Here is a 20283-nt window from a genome sequence, read left to right as displayed (position 1 = left end):
GTACTTCTTCACTGTGAGTCCAGATCATGAAGACGTCATCAATAAATCTCTACCAAACTTTGGGTTGGCAGACTTGGGTAACCAAGAAGGCTTCCTCTAAGCAACCCATGAATAGGTTGGCGTACGAGGGGGCCATCCTGGTACCCATGGCTGTTCCCTTTCTTCACTTTTGAAGGCCAGACATACCAACAATTAAAGGGAAGTTTAACATTTATGTATCTTTGAAAGTCAGGACAACATATTCTTACAGAAATCATCAACTAAAAATCTGCAATTAAACTCTTAATTAATGTTTCTGGAACATTCTATAGAGAAATTCAGTGCAATGTCCACTTATTACAAAAACTAGAGAATATTCTCTTAAACTGGAGACATAACCTGATTCAGAAAGACAATTTGTATCATAAATAATGTTAGAAGAACGATTCATTAATTCTTTGTCACACAATTTAAAGATTTTGTGACGTATGTACTTATTCCGCATTTTAGCCATCAAATGTTGTAAAATATCATTTTGAATGTTTGAATTGTATTTTGATGTTGTAGAAATATTACCAGTTCAAAATTGTTTCATAAAATTGCATAATTAATTAAATTACGTAAAGCTATTTGAGAATGTTCTGGACTGAATAATAAGAACTTCATTGTTAACTGTACGTATATTTCAAAATTGCACTTGTAAAAGACTGTTAATTTTGGAAATTTGCATTATCACTGTACTTGTTTTAATTTCTACCAAAACTCTGAATGTCAGTTTTTGCTGGTTTAACTTATTGCAATTGTAACATCAAACATGAAATAACATAATAATGTCAAAGAACATAATTGTTAATGGATGTATAAATACATCTTGTCGAAAGCCTATGAGGAGGGCAGAGGTTGGAGTACTATCTGGTGTGTTCCGGTTCCTGGTAAGTTGTAACAGTCAGTTGTGGTATATATGTGTGTAATAAAGAAGTGTTGTTAACAGATTAATTGGTGTACGTCTGGTAGTGACCCAAGACTTTCTGCAGCGAAGTTATCACCTCCAAAAATGTAAAAAAAGGTGCGATCAGCTATACTATGTTAAACATGAATTGATGGGATTGCTGCATTAAGATTTGATGAATGGAGCTCATACGAGAAGTTACGTTAGATTTGACATTAGATCTGTGCTTCTAGACCTGGTTAAGTTTTAAATGATTTGATGAGCTGGGATAGTTACGTTTTAAGTTGAACAGTTATATTGTATCTATCTTGAAATCCAAAGGCACTTATCTCTATCAAATCAGCAACTACTACCAACCAAGGTATGATTGTAAGGAGTATCTTCACATACATGATTGGCTTGATAAATATTTAACTGGCAGAATCCAGTGCATTACATTGGAAGGCAAATGCAAAAATGAAAATAAGATCAGGTATGTCCCAAGTCAGCATAATTGGATCTCTAACATACAACACAATTTATCAGACAGGACCAGTAGCACTATAAGATAGTTTGATGATAATGCTGTTATCGACAGAAACTTTTCACTCTCTCTCTCTCTCTCTCTCTAACCTCCCGGTTTCTTAATTTGGGTGGGGTTGGGGGGTATAACATCAGTTTTCTAACAGAGATTTGTCATGCCATGAACTCTTCTCCTGTGCCAGCCTCTTCATCACAGAGTAGCACTCACTTGCACCCAACATCATCAATCTCTGTCTTCCCCTCCACAGTTCCCTCAAGTACTATGGATGCTACTCCTTCATGTCTTAATGCATGTATTATCATCCTATCTCTTCTTATTGTCAATGTTTTCTATATATTTCTCTTCCTTCTGGTTCTATAGTGAACCACTTGATTTCTTATTTTATCAGTCCACCTAATCTTCAACATCCTTCTGCAGCACTATACCTCAAATGCTTTGATTCTCTTCTTTTCTGGTTTGCCCAAAACCTATGGTTCACCATCATACAATGCTGCTCTCAAAATGTACACTCTCAGAAATTTTTTGCTCAAATTTAAGTTGATGTTTGATACGAAGAGACTTCTTTTGGCCAGGAATGCTCTCTTTATGTGTGCTAATATGTCCCCCCCCCCCCCCCCCCCCTGGTTTTTTGCTTTGAAGATAGCAGAATTCCTTTACTTCATCTACTTTGCAGTCCCCAATTTTGATTTTAGTTTATCGCTAACCTCATTTCTGATACTTTCATCTTTCTTCAGTTTACTCTCAGTCCATAGTGTATGCTCATTAGACTGTTCATTTCATTCAACAAGTCCTGTAATTCTTCCACAACTTCAATGAGGATAGCAATCTCATCACTGATAACCTTTCATCCTGAATTTTAATCCCATTCCTGAACCTCTCTCATTTATTCTGTCAATGCTTCTTTGAAGTACAGAGGCAAAAAATCTGCATCATCTTTAATATGAGTACTTTGTTCTTGGATTTCCACAATTATTGTTTCTTCTCAGTTCTTGAATATGTTGTATATTATCCATCTTTCCCAACAGATTATAATAATTTTTCTGGGAATTTCAAATATCTTAAGGCATTTTATGTCACTGAAAGTGTTTTCCACATCAACAAATCCTGTGACATCTCCTGATCTTAAATTGTGTTTCCATTACCATGAGCAACATCTTTCCTAAAGCCAAACTGACTTATCTAACTGATCTCCAGTTTTCTTTTCCATTTTCTGTACGCTGAGGTGACAAAAGTCATTGGATACCTTCTAATGTTGTCTCGGACCTCCTTTAGCCCCGCATAGTGCAGCAACTCGATGTGGCATAGACTAAGCAACTCACTGGAAGTCTCCTGCGAAATACCAAGCCATGCTGCCTCTATAGCTCTTCATAATTGCAAAAGTGCGGCTGGTGCAGTATTTTGTGCACGAACTGACTTCTTGCTTATGTCCCATAAACTTTTAATGGGATTCATGTTGGTCAATCTGGATGACCAAATCATTTGCTCAAATTGTCCTTCAAACCATTCACAAACAACAGTGGCCCAGTGACATGGTGCATTATCGTCCATAAAAATTCCATTGTTATTTGGAAACATGATGCCCATGAATGGCTGCAGATGGTCTCCAAATAGCTGAACATAATCATTTCCAGTCAATGATCCGTTCAGTTGGAACAGTCGCCCAAGTCCATTCCATGTGACAACAGCACACACCATTATGGAGCCACCACCAACATGCACAGTGCCTTATTGACAATTTGGGTCCATGGCTTCGTGGAGTCTGTGTCACACTTGAACCCTTACAAAGTGAAATCGGGACTCATCTGACCAGCCCACGGCTTTCCAGTCATCTAGAGTCCAACTGATAAGGTCACAAGCGAAGGAGAGATGTTGCAGGCAATATTGTGCTGTTAGCAAAGATATTTGCTTCAGTCTTCTGCTGCCATAGCCCATTAATGGAAAATTTTGACGCAGTGCCCTAACTTATATAGTCATCATACAGTCATCACAGTGTAGCTTGTCTGTTATGACAACTCTATGTGAATGCCACTGCTCTCAGTCATCAAGTGTAGGCTGTTGGCCACTGTTATATGTGGTGAGAGGTAATGCCTGGAATTTAGTATTCTCAGTACACTCCTGATACTGTGGATATCGAAATACTGAATTTCCTAACGATTTCCAAAATGGAATGTCCCATGCATCTACCTCCAACTACCATTCTGCGTTAAAAGGCTATTAATTTCCATTGTGCAGCCATAATCACATCAGAAACTTTTTCACATGAATCACCTGAGTACAAATGAAAGCTATGCCAATGCACAGCCCTTTTATACCTTGGATTCATGATACTATCATCATCTGCATATTGAGTATCACTATCCCATGACTTTTTGTCATTTCAGTGTATACAGGGTGATTCAAAAAGAATACCACAACTTTAAAAATGTGTATTTAATGAAAGAAACATAATATAACCTTCTGTTATATATCATTACAAAGAGTATTTAAAAAGGTTTTTTTTCACTCAAAAACAAGTTCAGAGATGTTCAATATGGCCCCCTCCAGACACACGAGCAATATCAACCCGATACTCCAACTCGTTCCACACTCTCTGTAGCATATCAGGCGTAACAGTTTGGATAGCTGCTGTTATTTCTTGTTTCAAATCATCAATGGTGGCTGGGAGAGGTGGCCGAAACACCATATCCTTAACATACCCCCATAAGAAAAAATCGCAGGGGGTAAGATCAGGGCTTCTTGGAGGCCAGTGATGAAGTGCTCCGTCACCTGGCGGCCGATCCATCGGCTCGGGTAGTTGACGTTCAGGTAGTTATGGACAGATAAGTGCCAATGTGGTGGCGCTCCATCCTGCTGAAATATGAATTGTTGTGCTTCTTGTTCGAGCTGAGGAAACAGCCAATTCTCTAACATCTCCAGATACTGTAGTCCAGTTACAGTAGCACCTTCGAAGAAAAAGGGACCAAAAGCTTTATTGGCTGAAATGGCACAGAAAACGTTCACCTTAGGCGAGTCACGTTCATACTGAGTTGTTTCCCGCGGATTCTCAGTGCCCCATATACAGACATTGTGACGGTTGACTTTCCCGTTAGTGTGGAAAGTTGCTTCATCACTAAACACAATCTTTGAAACGAAAGATTCATCTGTTTCCATTTGAGCAAGGATAAAATCACAGAAATCGATTCTTTTAATCTTATCAGCTGCAGACAGTGCTTGAACCAATTTCAGGCGATAAGGTTTCATAACTAACCTTTTTTGTAGGACTCTCCATACAGTTGATTGTGGAATTTGCAGCTCTCTGCTAGCTCTGCGAGTCGATTTTCCTGGGCTGCGAACAAATGCTTGCTGGATGCATGCTACATTTTCATCACTCGTTCTCGGCCGTCCAGAACTTTTCCCTTTGCACAAACACCCATTCTCTGTAAACTGTTTATACCAACGTTTAATACACCACCTATCAGGAGGTTTAACACCATACTTCGTTCGAAATGCACGCTGAACAATTGTCGTCGATTCACTTCTGCCGTACTCAATAACACAAAAAGATTTCTGTTGAGCGGTCGCCATCTTAGCATCCACTGACGCTGACGCCTAGTCAACAGCGCCTCAAGCGAACAAATGTACAACTAAATGAAACTTTATAGCTCCCTTAATTAGCCGACAGATAATGCTTAGCTCTGCCTTTTGTCGTTGCGGAGTTTTAAATTCCTAAAGTTGTGGTATTCTTTTTGAATCACCCTGTATTACTCTTATCAGAAACTTCTAACACTTATCTGGCATTACTATATTTGGAATTGTGTAGATGATATTTTTCTGTAAGTCTGACAGTATGTCTCCAGTCTCACAGTTCTTACACATCAACTTGAATAGTCATTTGGCTGCCAATACCCTTGATGATTTTAGAAATTTCAAAGAAATCTTATCTAGGCCTTCTGCCTCATTTGATCACACATTTTCCAAAGCTCTGTTCAGCTCGGACTCCAATAGACTCCAATATTGGTTACCTCTGTCTTATAAATCAACACCCATTTCTCTTTCTATCACATCATCAGACATTTCCTCCCTGCAGTAGAGACCTCCAACATTCTCTTTCCTCTACCTGCTTTCTCCTCTGTGTTTAACAGTAGAATATGACACTTTTCTTTTAACATTACCATGGGTTGTTTTGACTTTTCTATACGTTATATATTAAATTTTTCTTCATATGAACATTTCTTCATTGATTTCTTCACATTTTTTCCTGCAGCCATTTCGCTTTAGCTTCCCTATGCTTCCTATTTATTTAATCCACAAGTGTCTTATATTGCTGTATTCCTTTCTTTTCCTGAACATTTTTGTACTTCCTTTTTTGTCAACTGATTGAAATATTTTTCTCTTAACCAAAGGTTCTTCTTAGACACCTTCATTATACCTATCTTTGTCTGACCAACTTCTGCAATTGCTCTTTCTAGAACCTTCCATTCCTCTTCAACTGAGCTGCTTACTGTGGTATTCATTATTGCAGCATCTCCATCCTTAAAGAACTTCAAACACATATGAACATTTCTCAGCACTTCAGTATCTCATTTCTTTCCATACTGATTTTTACAGACGATTTTCTTAAACTTTAATCTATTCTTGATCATCACTAAATTATGATCTGAGTTTATATCAACTCATAGGCACACCTCACACTCTACTGTCTGATTTCAGAATGTGTCTGACCATGATGTAATACAGCTGTAATTTTCCTGTGCCTCCGAGCCTTTTCCAAATATGCCACTTCCTCTTGTGATTGTTGAACTGTGTATTCACTATTACTAACTGAAATTTATTGTAGAACCAAAGTTTTATTTCCCCTCTCTCATTTCTACTACCAAATCCACATCACCCACAACACTTGTCTTCTATTCCTTTCCCCTACTATATCATTCTTATACCTCATACATTCATTCATTTCGTATAGGCCACCTTTGGACCACGTTATTTCAACTGTCTTGCTTTACGTGTTCTGATGTTTGCCCAGTGCTCCCACATTCATTCTCAATGTTGCTCCTTCTTCTCCTGGGTCCAAGCTTTTCCTGTTTTTAGTTTTGGCTTTTCTTGGAAACCCTGCCACGCCGTAAGTTTCTCCTTGAGTGCAACACACTCCAAGATGCCATCATGGGTGATCCCCACTTCTTTAAGATTTTACTCCACCTCTGTGAACCAGGCCCATTTTGTTTTCTTCTCCTGAAAGTAGGTGATCATACGATTGGTGAGTCTTCCAGGGCTCATTCAGGTCGTATGTCCATAAAACATAATCCTTCTTTTCCGAATGGTATTGGTTATCTTCTCTAGGTGGGAATACAGTTCATGATTATGACATCATCTATATTCCCCATTCTCTTTGATGGAACCTAAGATCTTTCTCAAAATCTTCCTTTCCCTGACTTCCAGTTTTTCCATTAGGCCTTTTTTGTTCATTACTAGGCATTCAGAAGTGTACAGCCTCTGGACGGATAACACTGCAGTAATACCTTACCTTTGCAATGAATGATACTGATCTTTTGGTGTCGATGTTTTTAGTTAAATGAAATGCCATTTCCATTTTGTTGATGCTTGATATGAAGGCTTCTTTCTCTGATAAGGTGGCTGTTATCCAGTCTCCAAGATATTTAAACTTTTCAACTCGCTTAATTTTGCCTTTACCCGCTACAAGCTCCCTTGGTGGTGAATTTACATTTGTTATAAACTTGGTTTTCTCAAATGGAATTTGGAGGCCAGTCTTCTGTACTTGTGCATTAAGCTCATTAATCTGTCTCTCAGCTGTTCCCATGGAATTAGAAAAGATTGCAAGATCATCTGCAAAAGCGAGAGAATCGATTTCAAAATTTTGTTTCTTGTAACCCAGGCTGACACCATTTTTAAGTTCTTGGTTTTCCAGTTCTTTGCACCACTTATGAATCACCTTCTTGAGGACACAGTTGAAGAGCAGAGGTGAGAGCCCATCTCCTTGCCTCCCTCCAGTCTTTATTTGAGAAGCTTCTGATGTTTCTCCTCTAAATTTCACTTTTGAGGTTGTGTTGGTTAGTGTTTGCTGGGTTATCACTTGGGTCTTCTTGTCTAGGCCAAATTGTTCTAGAATTCTGATCAGGGTTTTATGATCAATTGAGCCGTATGGCTTTTTGAAATCCACAAAGGTGGTCACAACAAAATTTTTATTCCTGAGCTTCAGGTATGAAAGGAAGTATTTGAGGTTCATTACCTGTTCGATGCATGATTAACCCTTCCTGAAACCTCCTTGATACTCTTCCAGTTGTGGATCTAGTATATAAAGCTTTCGACAGAATCTTGTTGTTGTTGTTGTGGTCTTCAGTCCCGAGACTGGTTTGATGCAGCTCTCCATGCTACTCTATCCTGTGCAAGCTTTTTCATCTCCCAGTACCTACTGCAACCTACATCCTTCTGAATCTGCTTAGTGTATTCATCTCTTGGTCTCCCTCTACGATTTTTACCCTCCACGCTGCCCTCCAATACTAAATTGGTGATCCCTTGATGCCTCAGAACATGTCCTACCAACCGATCCCTTCTTCTGGTCAAGTTGTGCCACAAACTTCTCTTCTCCCCAATCCTATTCAATACTTCCTCATTAGTTATGTGATCTACCCATCTAATCTTTAGCATTCTTCTGTAGCACCACATTTCGAAAGCTTCTATTCTCTTCTTGTCCAAACTATTTATCGTCCATGTTTCACTTCCATACATGGCTACACTCCATACGAATACTTTCAGAAATGACTTCCTGACACTTAAATCAATACTGGATGTTAACAAATTTCTCTTCTTCAGAAACGATTTCCTTGCCATTGCCAGCCTACATTTTATATCCTCTCTACTTCGACCATCATCAGTTATTTTGCTCCCCAAATAGCAAAACTCCTTTACTACTTTCAGTGCCTCATTTCCTAATCTAATTCCCTCAGCATCACCCGACTTAATTAGACTACATTCCATTATCCTTGTTTTGCTTTTGTTGATGTTCATCTTATATCCTCCTTTCAAGACACTGTCCATTCCATTCAACTGCTCTTCCAAGTCCTTTGCTGTCTCTGACAGAATTACAATGTCATCAGCGAACCTCAAAGTTTTTATTTCTTCTCCATGAATTTTAATACCTACTCCGAATTTTTCTTTTGTTTCCTTTACTGCTTGCTCAATATACAGATTGAACAACATCGGGGAGAGGCTACAACCCTGTCTTACTCCCTTCCCAACCACTGCTTCCCTTTCATGCCCCTCGACTCTTATAACTGCCATCTGGTTTCTGTACAAATTGTAAATAGCCTTTCGCGCCCTGTATTTTACCCCTGCCACCTTTAGAATTTGAAAGAGAGTATTCCAGTCAACATTGTCAAAAGCTTTCTCTAAGTCTACAAATGCTAGAAACGTAGGTTTGCCTTTCCTTAATCTTTCTTCTAAGATAAGTCGTAAGGTCAGTATTGCCTCACGTGTTCCAGTGTTTCTACGGAATCCAAACTGATCTTCCCCGAGGTTGGCTTCTACTAGTTTTTCCATTCGTCTGTAAAGAATTCGTGTTAGTATTTTGCAGCTGTGACTTATTAAGCTGATAGTTCGGTAATTTTCACATCTGTCAACACCCGCTTTCTTTGGGATTGGAATTATTATATTCTTCTTGAAGTCTGAGGGTATTTCGCCTGTTTCATACATCTTGCTCACCAGATGGTAGAGTTTTGTCAGGACTGGCTCTCCCACGGCCGTCAGTAGTTCCAATGGAATATTGTCTACTCCGGGGGCCTTGTTTCGACTCAGGTCTTTCAGTGCTCTGTCAAACTCTTCACGCAGTATCATATCTCCCATTTCATCTTCATCTACATCCTCTTCCATTTCCATAATATTGTCCTCAAGTACATCGCCCTTGTATAGACCCTCTATATACTCCTTCCACCTTTCTGCTTTCCCTTCTTTGCTTAGAACTGGGTTTCCATCTGAGCTCTTGATATTCATACAAGTCGTTCTCTTATCTCCAAAGGTCTCTTTAATTTTCCTGTAGGCGGTATCTATCTTACCCCTAGTGAGATAGGCCTCTACATCCTTACATTTGTCCTCTAGCCATCCCTGCTTAACCATTATACCTCAGTTATTATTAAATTTTTATATTCCTTTACATAATGAATTATCTGTTCAATATCCCTCTATACTTTCTCTGTCTCTTCTTCTTGTGCTTATGACATTGGCTTGTATACCCACACTATTGTTATTGGCATTGGTTTTGTATTGAGTGTGATGAGAATAAACCTATCACTGAACTGTTCACAGTAACTCACTCTCTCTGTTACCTTCTTTCTCATAATGCATCCTACTCCTGTCACACTATTTTCTGCTGCTGCTGATATTACCCTATATTTTTATAACTTTAGAAAACTTATCTTCTTTCTATTTAATTTCAAACCCCCCCCCCCCCCCACCACCACCACCACCACCTAGACTGAATCTTTGCATTTCCATTTTCAGGTGTTCTAGCTTCTCTACTACATTCATACTTCTGACATTCCGAACCTATATTTGTAGAATATTACCCCGTGATTGGTTACACAATCTTTTTCTAATGGTTACCTCTCGTTGGCAGTCCCCTCACAATGGTGATCTGAATAGGGCTACTAATCCATAACCATTTGTATGTGGAAAGATCATCGTGACACTTTTTCAATTACAGGCTACATGTAATGTGGATAAACATTACATGTCCTTGATGCAGGCACTTCCGCTGCCTTTTGAATCCTCAAGCCAATGATCAGTGGCAATTCTTCTGCATTTTAGGGGCAAATTCCCACCCTAAGGGTGAGAGGATCTCTTACCTTTGACCGCTTCTCCTCCCTCCTTGCAAGGTTGTTGGTAGAACTGGGGGTAATTCCTTCTATCGGCAGTCTTTGTCTGCTGATGACTTTTATTTAATAACTTGGGAAACAGGACATTTTGATTAGTTGTAACAGACAATATTCCTAGATCATGGTGATCTAACACTTCCCTTCAAATGTGGATAAATGGAAGGTAACGCCCATAATACAGAGAAATAATCCAGAAGTAAACAATTATAAAACATCTTGAGCATGTCACATTGTGTAAGTAGTTGTGGGTAATACTAAGAAGTGGCACGAAATGGGTTAATCACATGAAATTAGTACAGTAATACTTGATCAATGTAGAATGTATATACCGTATTTACTCGAATCTAAGCCGCATTCAAATCTAAGCTGCACCTGAAAAATGAGACTCAAAATCAAGGAAAAAAAAAATTCCCAAATCTAAGCCGCACCTAAAATTTGAGATTCGAAATTCAAGGGGGAGAAACGTTTTAGACCGCAGAAACGTTTTAGACCGCACCTCCAAACCGAAACAAAGTTGGTCTATTGTAATATGAGACAATTTAGGTCGAATGAATGACGATACAGCTACAGTAATTTGGTGCGTGTGGTAAACTTAGCAGTTAAGCTTTGCCACGTAGTCACTGCTATGCGTCAGGCACTCCATCCGTATTTATACTAGAGAGCCTTTTTCACGTGCTTCATCTGGTTTGAATTGATTGCTTATTTTTCTTTGATCTGATAGGTGCCGTTCTCTTTGTTATAGGTGTTTCCGTCACTCTAAGCTCAAAATGCATTATTGTACTGTGCCCTGCATTGTTTGTCGCATTTTGATAATGCGTGTTTACGGCCTGTCACCGCTCGCGGCATGGCTTGCTTTTGTGCACGCTACTGCCACTTACAATTTTAAAAAAAGAGAGAGGAATCATCTCATTAGCGAAACAATGGCAAGAGACTGCTATTTGTTGTTACTTACACTGCTGCTTTCTTTGATAATGATAAACAAGAACCACATAATAGACTGCATATGATAAATGTTCTGAACGAAAGTTAAGTGTAAATTTTTCTCCGTTTGAAAATTTTTGAAGACACCTCTTTAGTACATTACATTCTGCACAGAAATTTGAGTCATCTCAGGTTTAAAAATCTAGTCAGTTGCCGTGCTTCATTTCTGACTGTATCACTATTCAGCATAGGAATAATACGAATATTAACATGACATGATATATATATTCTTCCGCATTTGCTGGTGTCTCACTCTAGTTTCGTAGTTTATTAGGAAGACAGGATTTAAATGAGATAGCAGGAAGCACATAGGAACACATGGCAAAATGTTTACATTCGTATTATTCTTATGGTGAAGAGTGATTCACAATTCATAAAAGTTCCTATTAGCAACCATCTCTTGTCACAGGTACGAAAAAATTCAGAACGTAGAGTTGGCCATATTGACACACATCCCAAACAGTCTTGCCAGTCGGACTTACGTAGTACATTGAAAGGCTGCTACATTCGGAGATGAACAATACGGAATTTGTATTTACTTCGTTGGGTAAAGTATGAAAATGCAGTGGTCGAAACTCGGGGCAGAGAAAGAAGCTCGTCTTCCACTTTTTTGTTTTGTTTTGTTTTGTTTTGTTTACTGACGCAGAGGTTTTGGCGCCAGTATTGATCTTTGTGCCTGCAAAGCATGCCTGTGTAGCGCTACATATATTCGACGGCAGAAGTTAGTTGTGGCGGCACCTACCAACATTTTTCAGAACTTCCGCTTACTTTGCACTCGATTCTAAGCCGCATGCGGTTTTTTGGATTACAAAAACCGGAAAAAAAGTGCGGCTTACATTCGAGTAAATATGGTAAGCTGCACCTAAAATTTGAGACTCGAAATTCAAGGGGAGAGAAAAGTTTTAGACTGCACTTCCAAATTGAAAAAAAGTTGGTCCATTGTAACAAGAGACACAATTTAGGTAGAACGGATAAAGATACAGCTACAGTAGTTCGGTTTGAGTCATAAGCTTAACAGTTAAGCTTTACCAAGTAGCCATTGCTATGTGTTAGGCACTCCGTCTGTATTTATATGGGTACTCTTCCTTTTTCACGTGCTTCGTCTGGTTTGAATCGATTGCTTATTTTGCTTTGATTTGATAAGTGATGTTCTCTTTGTTATAGGTGTTTACGTCACTCTAAGCTCAAAATGCATTATTGTACTATGTCATGCATTGTTTGTTGCATTCTGATAATGAGCGTTTATGACCTGTCGCTGCTCGCGGCATGGCTTGCTTTGGTGTGTGGTACCAAGGTTTACAATATAAAAAAATAGAGAAATTGTCTCATTAGTAAAACAATGGCAAGAGACTGCTATTTGTTGTTACTTACACTGCTGCTTTCTTTGATAATGATCAACAAGAACCAAGTAATAAACTGCGTATGACAGAAGACGTTCTGAACGAGAGTTTAGTGAAAATTTTTCTCCATTTGAAAATCATTGCAGACGCCTCTTTAATACATTACATTCTGCACAGAAATTAGTCATCTTAGATTTAAAAATCTAGTCAGTTGCCGTGCTCCATTTCTGACTGTATCACTATTCAGCATAAGAATAATACGAATATAAACATGACGTGATATGTATATTCTTCCGCGTTTGCTGTTGTCTCACTGTAGTTTCGTAGTTTATTAGGCAGACAGGATTTAAATGAGATAGCAGCAAACACGAAAGAATACATGGCATAATGTTTACATCCTTCTACATTTTCTTTTAATTTATTTACTGATGCAGAGATTTTGGCACCACTATTTATCTTTGTGCCTGCAAAGCATGCCTGTGTAGCGCTACATATATTCGACGGCAGAAGTTAGTTGTGACGGCACCTACCTACATTTTTCAGAACTAACGCTTACTTTGCACTCGATTCTAAGCTGTAGGCGTTTTTTGGATTACAAAACCAGAAAAAAGTGCGGCTTAGATTCGAGTAAATACGGTAATTCAGAAATCTGATCTAGCCGTACAAGTATTTCACTCCTGAGGCACTCAGAACACTTTTATAGACCAATTTTTTGTGTAAAGTGGAATGTGCCTAATGCAGAAATGGAACGCAAATTTTAAGACTTGATTGCAGAAAAAAGCTTATACAATACTACTGTATTACGGTATACCTTAGTTATTCATGTCTATGCAAGAATACTATTTTTAACATTAATATTGTAGAGCCCTGACAATGCTGTTATGTGAAAAGATGTGATTTATGTTCTGCTAAACAATGGTTTTACCCAGTAAGGTCAAGCTTTTCAAAGAAATGCACTACCTGCATTATTTTATGCCAGTTTCAGTTGATTTGTAGCACTAAGTGACAACATGATGTCAAAAAAAGTAAGTTGCTAACACTTAATGAAAAGATTACGGTAACCAAGGCAAGTAGAAAGACAAACTCTCTGGCACGACACAATGTTGTGTTTTCAAATGTGGTAGCACACAAATTTATGAAACATTAAGAAATAAGGATATGAGATATGACATGGGATGGAGTGATGAAAGACAATGGGCAAACAAAAAGAAAGACAAAGATGAAGGGAACTGAAGAAACTGATGAGACAGTATGGGAACAGTTTTTAAGTGCATGAGCAAAAGACATGCCTCTGTGTGGACGCATGTCGCAGAGTGAGACTGAAGTCGCTTAAGAGCTTGGGAATATGGAATTTAAGGCATCCACAGGATGGTTGGAAGTTTGAAAATTATACACGTCGTGTGGAATGAAGCTTGTGGAAAAGTTAAGTATATGCAGGGAAGTGTAGCAACAGAACTGAAGACAATACTGAAGGCAATACTGCACAATGTAACTGTGAATTATGACCCAAAAGACTTGTGCAATGTTGATGAAATGGGACTGTTTTTCCACACTCTGCCTTCAAAATCTCTAACTTGAGGAGAGAAGTGCATCAATGGGAAAATGTCAAAGGTAAGACTCATTAGACTGCTTCATGGGAACATATTAGCTGAAATGGAGAAGCCACTGATTATTGGAGAGGTGGCAAAACCTTGGTGTTGCAAAAACATAGATACCAGTAATGTTCTGACGTCAGTAATATTCCAGTCACAAGGCGAAGCAATAAAATGGCATGAATGGTGAGTGGTTTTATGGAAGAATGGCTGGGCTCTTTCAATGACAAAATGAAGAAAGGACATCACCAAGCTCTCTTTTTCCTAGGCAACACAACCTATCACCCTGAAATTATAATATCAAACATGAAACTGACTTGGTTCCCGTCGAATCAACCAGCCTATTACTGATGCAGTCTCTTATTCTTAGTGTTGAAGAAGCCAAAAGTGCATTTGCTCTTGCACAGTCAGTTTCTGTCCTGGATGCAGTAAATTGGATTGGCTTGGCAGTAATGGATATAAAGCCCAAAACCGTCACCAAGTGCTTCATCAAAGCGGGGTTTGGAGGTGGTGAACAAGACACTTCTGTACTCACCGAAACTCAAGAAAATGCAACAGCCACTTCTGAATTAATTCAAACGCAAAACAATTCAAGCAGTCGCGATGAATACATCTTAAGTGATGACTGTCAACTCACTCCACTTTTACTTAAGCAATTGATGATGATGACGAAACAAAGGAAGAAGAAGAGGAGCAAAATGATGTCCCTAGAAAAACTGATGCATGAAGAAACTATTGTCAGCATTAACGATCTATGCAATTTGCAGTGCACATAAATTCTGTGCAAAATGTTGCACAGAAAAAAACAATTTTGAATAGGAAATTCAAACATATTTTCCTCTTTGATATGTGGCAAAAAAATGTGAAATGTAAAGCAATTTCCATGGCTGTGTGAGTTGACCGTATGCCGCTGTGTGAGGCGGGTGACCTTGAGCGGGACTTAGCCGCTGGACGAGGCCGGGCGCAACACGGGCCCTAGTATTACTAAGCCCGTGTTGCTCGAAAATTCACTTCCGGTTGCGCAATATGCGCCGCCATTGCACTGGCGCGCGGGCTTACTTCCTGCCACGCCCATGTTGCTTGATATCAGAGTGCGCAGGAAGCTGCAGGCTGATTCGACTCGAGGCAGCCGCACGATACAAACAGCCATGCCGTACAGGAGGAGAATGTATAGAAGAAGGAGCAGATAGCCAGTGTACAAGACAGTGGACACCTTTTCAATTACACCTTGTATACAATGAAAATGGCTTGTCTGTTGTAACCACACATGTTCCATAATCCCTGTTCGGTACAACTCCAACTGCAAAGGTGCGATAAGAAATAATGTCTCTTTCATTGTAGGCCTCCAATCCTTGAAGATGTATATCAGTACCTCTTACAATAGCAATTGTTAACCATGAATTGCCACTAACTACTTCTGTTGTAGTACAAGAAAATTGAATCTTGCAACCAACAAAAGTAATAGGTCCTTGTAGTAACTCCTGTTGACCAGTCTCATGTATGTAAAACATTACACAAATTTAAAGTTACAGCAAAAATGCAGCAGACATGTCGTATTGTGTGTCAATTAGTGTAATAGTAAGTGAACATCTACTGTACAGGATTAAAGGTATGTAAATATGTGCATAATTACAAAATCATAATTTTGTGCATGGTACTTGACAAATTTTATTTAGCCTAGTGTGTTTTATGTAATCCAGAAACTTGCCTGATTTGGAAAGTTATTTTAGTCCCATACGATTCCATTGTGAGAGAGTTTTACTGTATTAGGAAATGCAAATGGAAGACTTTAGATTTATTGAAAGAGTTCTGGGAAAGAGCAGTGTGTACATAAAGAAAATTCTTCACAAGGCACAAGTGCAACCAATCCTAGATTACTGCTTCAGCATTTAAGAGTTTTATGAGGTAGGCTTGACAACAGATGTTGAACAAATTTAGATGCACACTGCTAATATTGTGTAAGTTTGGCACAGACCATATCAAAGTGTAAGAGAGAGTAAAATAAATGGGAAGCTTTGGAAGGCAGGAGGCTTAATTCTTCAGAAACCCTACTTGGTAAATTCAGAGAACCTATATCCAAGGAAGCCTGTATGATCATTCTGCTGCGACCATCACATATCTCATGTAGTGATCATGAGAACAGGACTAAAGAGATTAGAACCACATAGACTGTCAATTTCACCTCTCTCAACATGTTAACAAAATAGGACAGAAAATCAATAATGGTTTGATGTATCCTCCACCTTCCACGCACAGTGCCTTGTAGAGCATATCACGTGTGTTAAAAAGAAATGGGAATTTTTTAATTTAGCGTGTTGCCTTCATATCACTTGCACTTTTTTTCCAATTTTGTACTGGTAAATGTGGCTGGAAAGAATGTCTATAGTGTTATCCATATCAGATTTTTAGTTTGTTCTCCGCTGTCAAAGAGGTTAGATGATTATTTATTTTATATGAAAATGAACCAGAGAATTTTTGATACAAGATTGGAGTAAGCACAGCAAGATATTACAAATGTTAAATATTGCTTTTGATGAGGAAAACACTGGTTTAAGAGTGGCATAAGCATTTCAAACGCCGTGCAGACAAGTGCCGGGGATTCCCCAGGGCATTGTCAACCGATGCAATTGCAGAAAAAGTGAAAGAAATAATTATAAAGGATCACCGAATCACAATCGTGGAATTTTCTGACAATGCTGGCATATGAAGGGTTTCATGTAATGAAATCTTTTCAGGTGGGTGTGGACCCGTGAAAGCAAGCTTTGTTCCAAAATTTTTGTTGCATTTTGAATAAACACAGCGACAAATACTTGGGAGTCACTAAATGAAGTCTACAATGATGTGAAACAAATGAACTGCGTCATTGAAGGTGATGAAACATGGGTTTACAGATATTATCCTGTAAATAAAGTTCAGTTGTCCCAGCAGAAACATTCCAGATGACAATGACTGAGGAAAGCTCCAGTGTGGTCACATACAAAGGTTATGCTCATTGTGTTCTTCGATTTTAACAGCACAGTGCACCACGAGTTCTCATCAGAGGGTCGAATGAACAATAAGGAGCATTACTTACAAATTCAACACAGTTTGCATGATGCAGTGTGGAAAACACTACCTACACTTGTAGCAAAACAATTCATAGCTTTTGCACCACATAATGTGCCTGCTCACACTTCATTAATTGCTTGTTAATTTTTGGCCAAAACAATACTGTAATGATGCCTTAGCAGACAATCTACAGACATGGTTCCAAGGGACTTCTTTCTGTCCCCCTCCCCACCCCCCAAAAAAAGAACTATCACTTTACAAGCATAGATGAGATTAAAATAAACCACCAAAAGTGCTAAAAGTTAACCCATATACTGAGTTCCAGATTAAAAAAAAAAATAAAATAAAATAAAATAAAATTAAATTAAATTTAAAAAAAAACACCTGGAGAGGTGCGAGTATGACTCATGCACTATGGGATATTTACATTTTGTACTACGTGGGCACGGCAACCAAAAAACTGTCTATCTGCATGAATGGCCACTGACAAACTGTGACCAAAAAACAACTGGACCACCCGGTTGCTGATCACGCTGTCCAACATGATGTTCTTCATTTCACTGACTGCTTCACAACCTGTGACATCTGGATCCTTCCCACCAACACCAGCTTTTCTGAATTACACAGATGGGAACCCTTCCTGCAATATATCGCACGTTCCCCTTACGCTCCTTCCCTTTGTTTGTCATTGTCCTTACCCATCTAGCTCCTTCCCTGTTCCCATTCCAGCACTACACAGCCCTTTATTCCACCAACACACCCAGCCTTTTTACTACTCTCCTTTTCCACTACCCCCCACCCTCTCACTCTCTTCCCCGTCCTCCGTCTGACCTCCTGACTGCAAGCAGCTGCTCCACCGTCTTTCCGCCTTGTCCCTGCAAGCTCCCGCAGTAGTAGCACTTTAGTGTCTCTCACCCCCACCATGCTAGACTCCCCCCCTCCCCCCCTGCTGCCCACCCTGTTACCTCTCCCATCCTCCACTGCTGTTTGTAGTCTCTCTCTCTCTCTCTCTCTCTCTCTCTCTCTCTCTCTCTCTCTTTCTCCTTTTTTTTTGACAAAGGCCTTGTGGGCCGAAAACTTACAGTATGATAGTCTATTTGTTGTGCCTGTCTGCGACTCAGCATCTCCGCTATATGGTGAGTAGCAACTACCCTTTTCATATTTTTTTTCCATGTGATGTAGTTAGAAATTAACAATTTTTGGAGTTTTTCCTTTAGTTGTACTGTGCGTCGTTGCTTCTTGCCAAATTTCATGGTTGTTGGCAACAGGATGTACATTATAGGTATTGATGAGTGAGTTTGTAAGTATTAAAATATGCGACATAAAATGGCTGTGTCTTTGATTGCATTGACTTTGAAGCTACAATTTTTTATGCCACCAAGGGGCCATAGACAAAAGTATGTGATATAAATTTCAACTTGATATGTCTACATGTTCCTGAGAAAATGGGTTTTTAACAGTCAGACAGACAGAGAGACAGACAGACAAAGTGATCCTATACGGGTTCTGTTTTTCCAGGGTGAGGTACAGAGCTCTTATAATGGGATATTTTTTGTCTTTTTTTTTGAAAGAGTTTTATTTAACCACCTACATTAATGTTATTCCTTTTGAAATAGTTTCTATTGGATATTATACACTTACACCAGCATCCAAAAATAATTCTATGATCAACATTGTACACGTACTTATTTCCCATCTTATACACACAAAATAAAGGTAAAACTGTTAAAACACCTAGAAGAGTTTGTTAATCATTACGAACTGGGATGCTGACTGTGAAGGCATTGCCAGTTCACACAACTGGTAAATTTAAAAGATACTGACTAGCCAATGACTTCATAAGCCAATACCAGTAGTGAAAACAAATAAATAACAGTCTCAGTGAAGAAAATTTTCAGTCCCTGAAACACTTCTGGACCTCAATATTTGAGATAGTTTTTAGCAATCTAAGTAATTTATTTTAGTCTTATCTATGCTTGTAAAATAATGGCCCTTTAAGGTTCCCAAAAATAAGGAAAAAGCCGCATTCATTCTATGTGGATTCACTATGGCTGAAAAAGCAACTAGCCAACCAGCAATGGGCAAAGTTATGTTTGTTATTTGGGACTGCCATCATCTAGTGCTAACACATCATGCTTGTAAGTGGGCAGAAGCATGATAAGAACATACTTCTGAAATCTCCTGAAAAGGCATTGGGAGGCTGTCAAGACGAAACTTCACAGGAAGCTGTACGACGCGGTGTTTTTGCTCCCAGAAAATGCCCCAGCACAACACACAGTCCCACAAGCTGTTTCTTTGGACAACCAAATTTAGCCTCACCCTCTCATATCTGCTGACAAAACGCCCACTGACTTCTTCCTCTTTCCTGTGATCCCTATGAACTTAGAGAATGAGAAATAGTGAAGGAAAATATATGGAACCACACAAAATTCTAAGAAAACAAAAACCACTTACACTTCTGAAGCAGATGGTAACTGTGTTTCACAAAACACTAATTACAACAGGATAAAAGCTTTAAAATAAATACAAATAACAAACACAATAAATGTGACAAAAATGGAGTAGGGTGGGAACACAGTGTACATTAAAAGCCACATGATTAGCTCTGGTGGTCCATCTGCTGCTGGCCCACTAATGTGTCATCCTTAGCAAATGGCATCAATGGATATCAGTACTGATGTGTATTGGTTAGCACATCTCTCTCCTCTCTCTCTCTCTCTCTCTCTCTCTCAGCAGTTAATGGTGGGCTTCCCAAAACAGAATCAGTACTGTTCCTTAAAGTACTTACTCAATTCTCCTCACAAGGCTGAATGTACCACATTTCAGTCATTTTAAAAAGAACAAATATTTGGTAGTATAGAAACTGAACTGAAGGACTCAGTGTGATAGCCAAGGCAGGCAGACCCCTCTGCCATAGAAGTAGGCAGTATACTTTAACTTCTTACATAAACTGTAAAAGTTTATCACCCATGAACATTTGCAACTTTGACAGTTTGCAATGTTCTCC

The 20283-nt window shown here is 39.0% G+C and overlaps 1 protein-coding gene across 1 annotated transcript in view; it reads right to left on the bottom strand.

Moving 5' to 3' along the window:
* Positions 1 to 20283, bottom strand: part of LOC126473662 (dnaJ homolog subfamily C member 16) — a 171133-nt gene that overhangs the window by 54912 nt on the left and 95938 nt on the right. The gene's annotated exons all lie outside the window — the stretch shown is intronic.

Source organism: Schistocerca serialis, chromosome 4 (assembly GCF_023864345.2).
Source record: "Schistocerca serialis cubense isolate TAMUIC-IGC-003099 chromosome 4, iqSchSeri2.2, whole genome shotgun sequence".
Taxonomy (NCBI): Eukaryota; Metazoa; Arthropoda; class Insecta; order Orthoptera; family Acrididae; genus Schistocerca; species Schistocerca serialis.
Note: the sequence above shows the minus strand (reverse complement) of the source record. Positions and strands in the feature narration are given on the sequence as shown.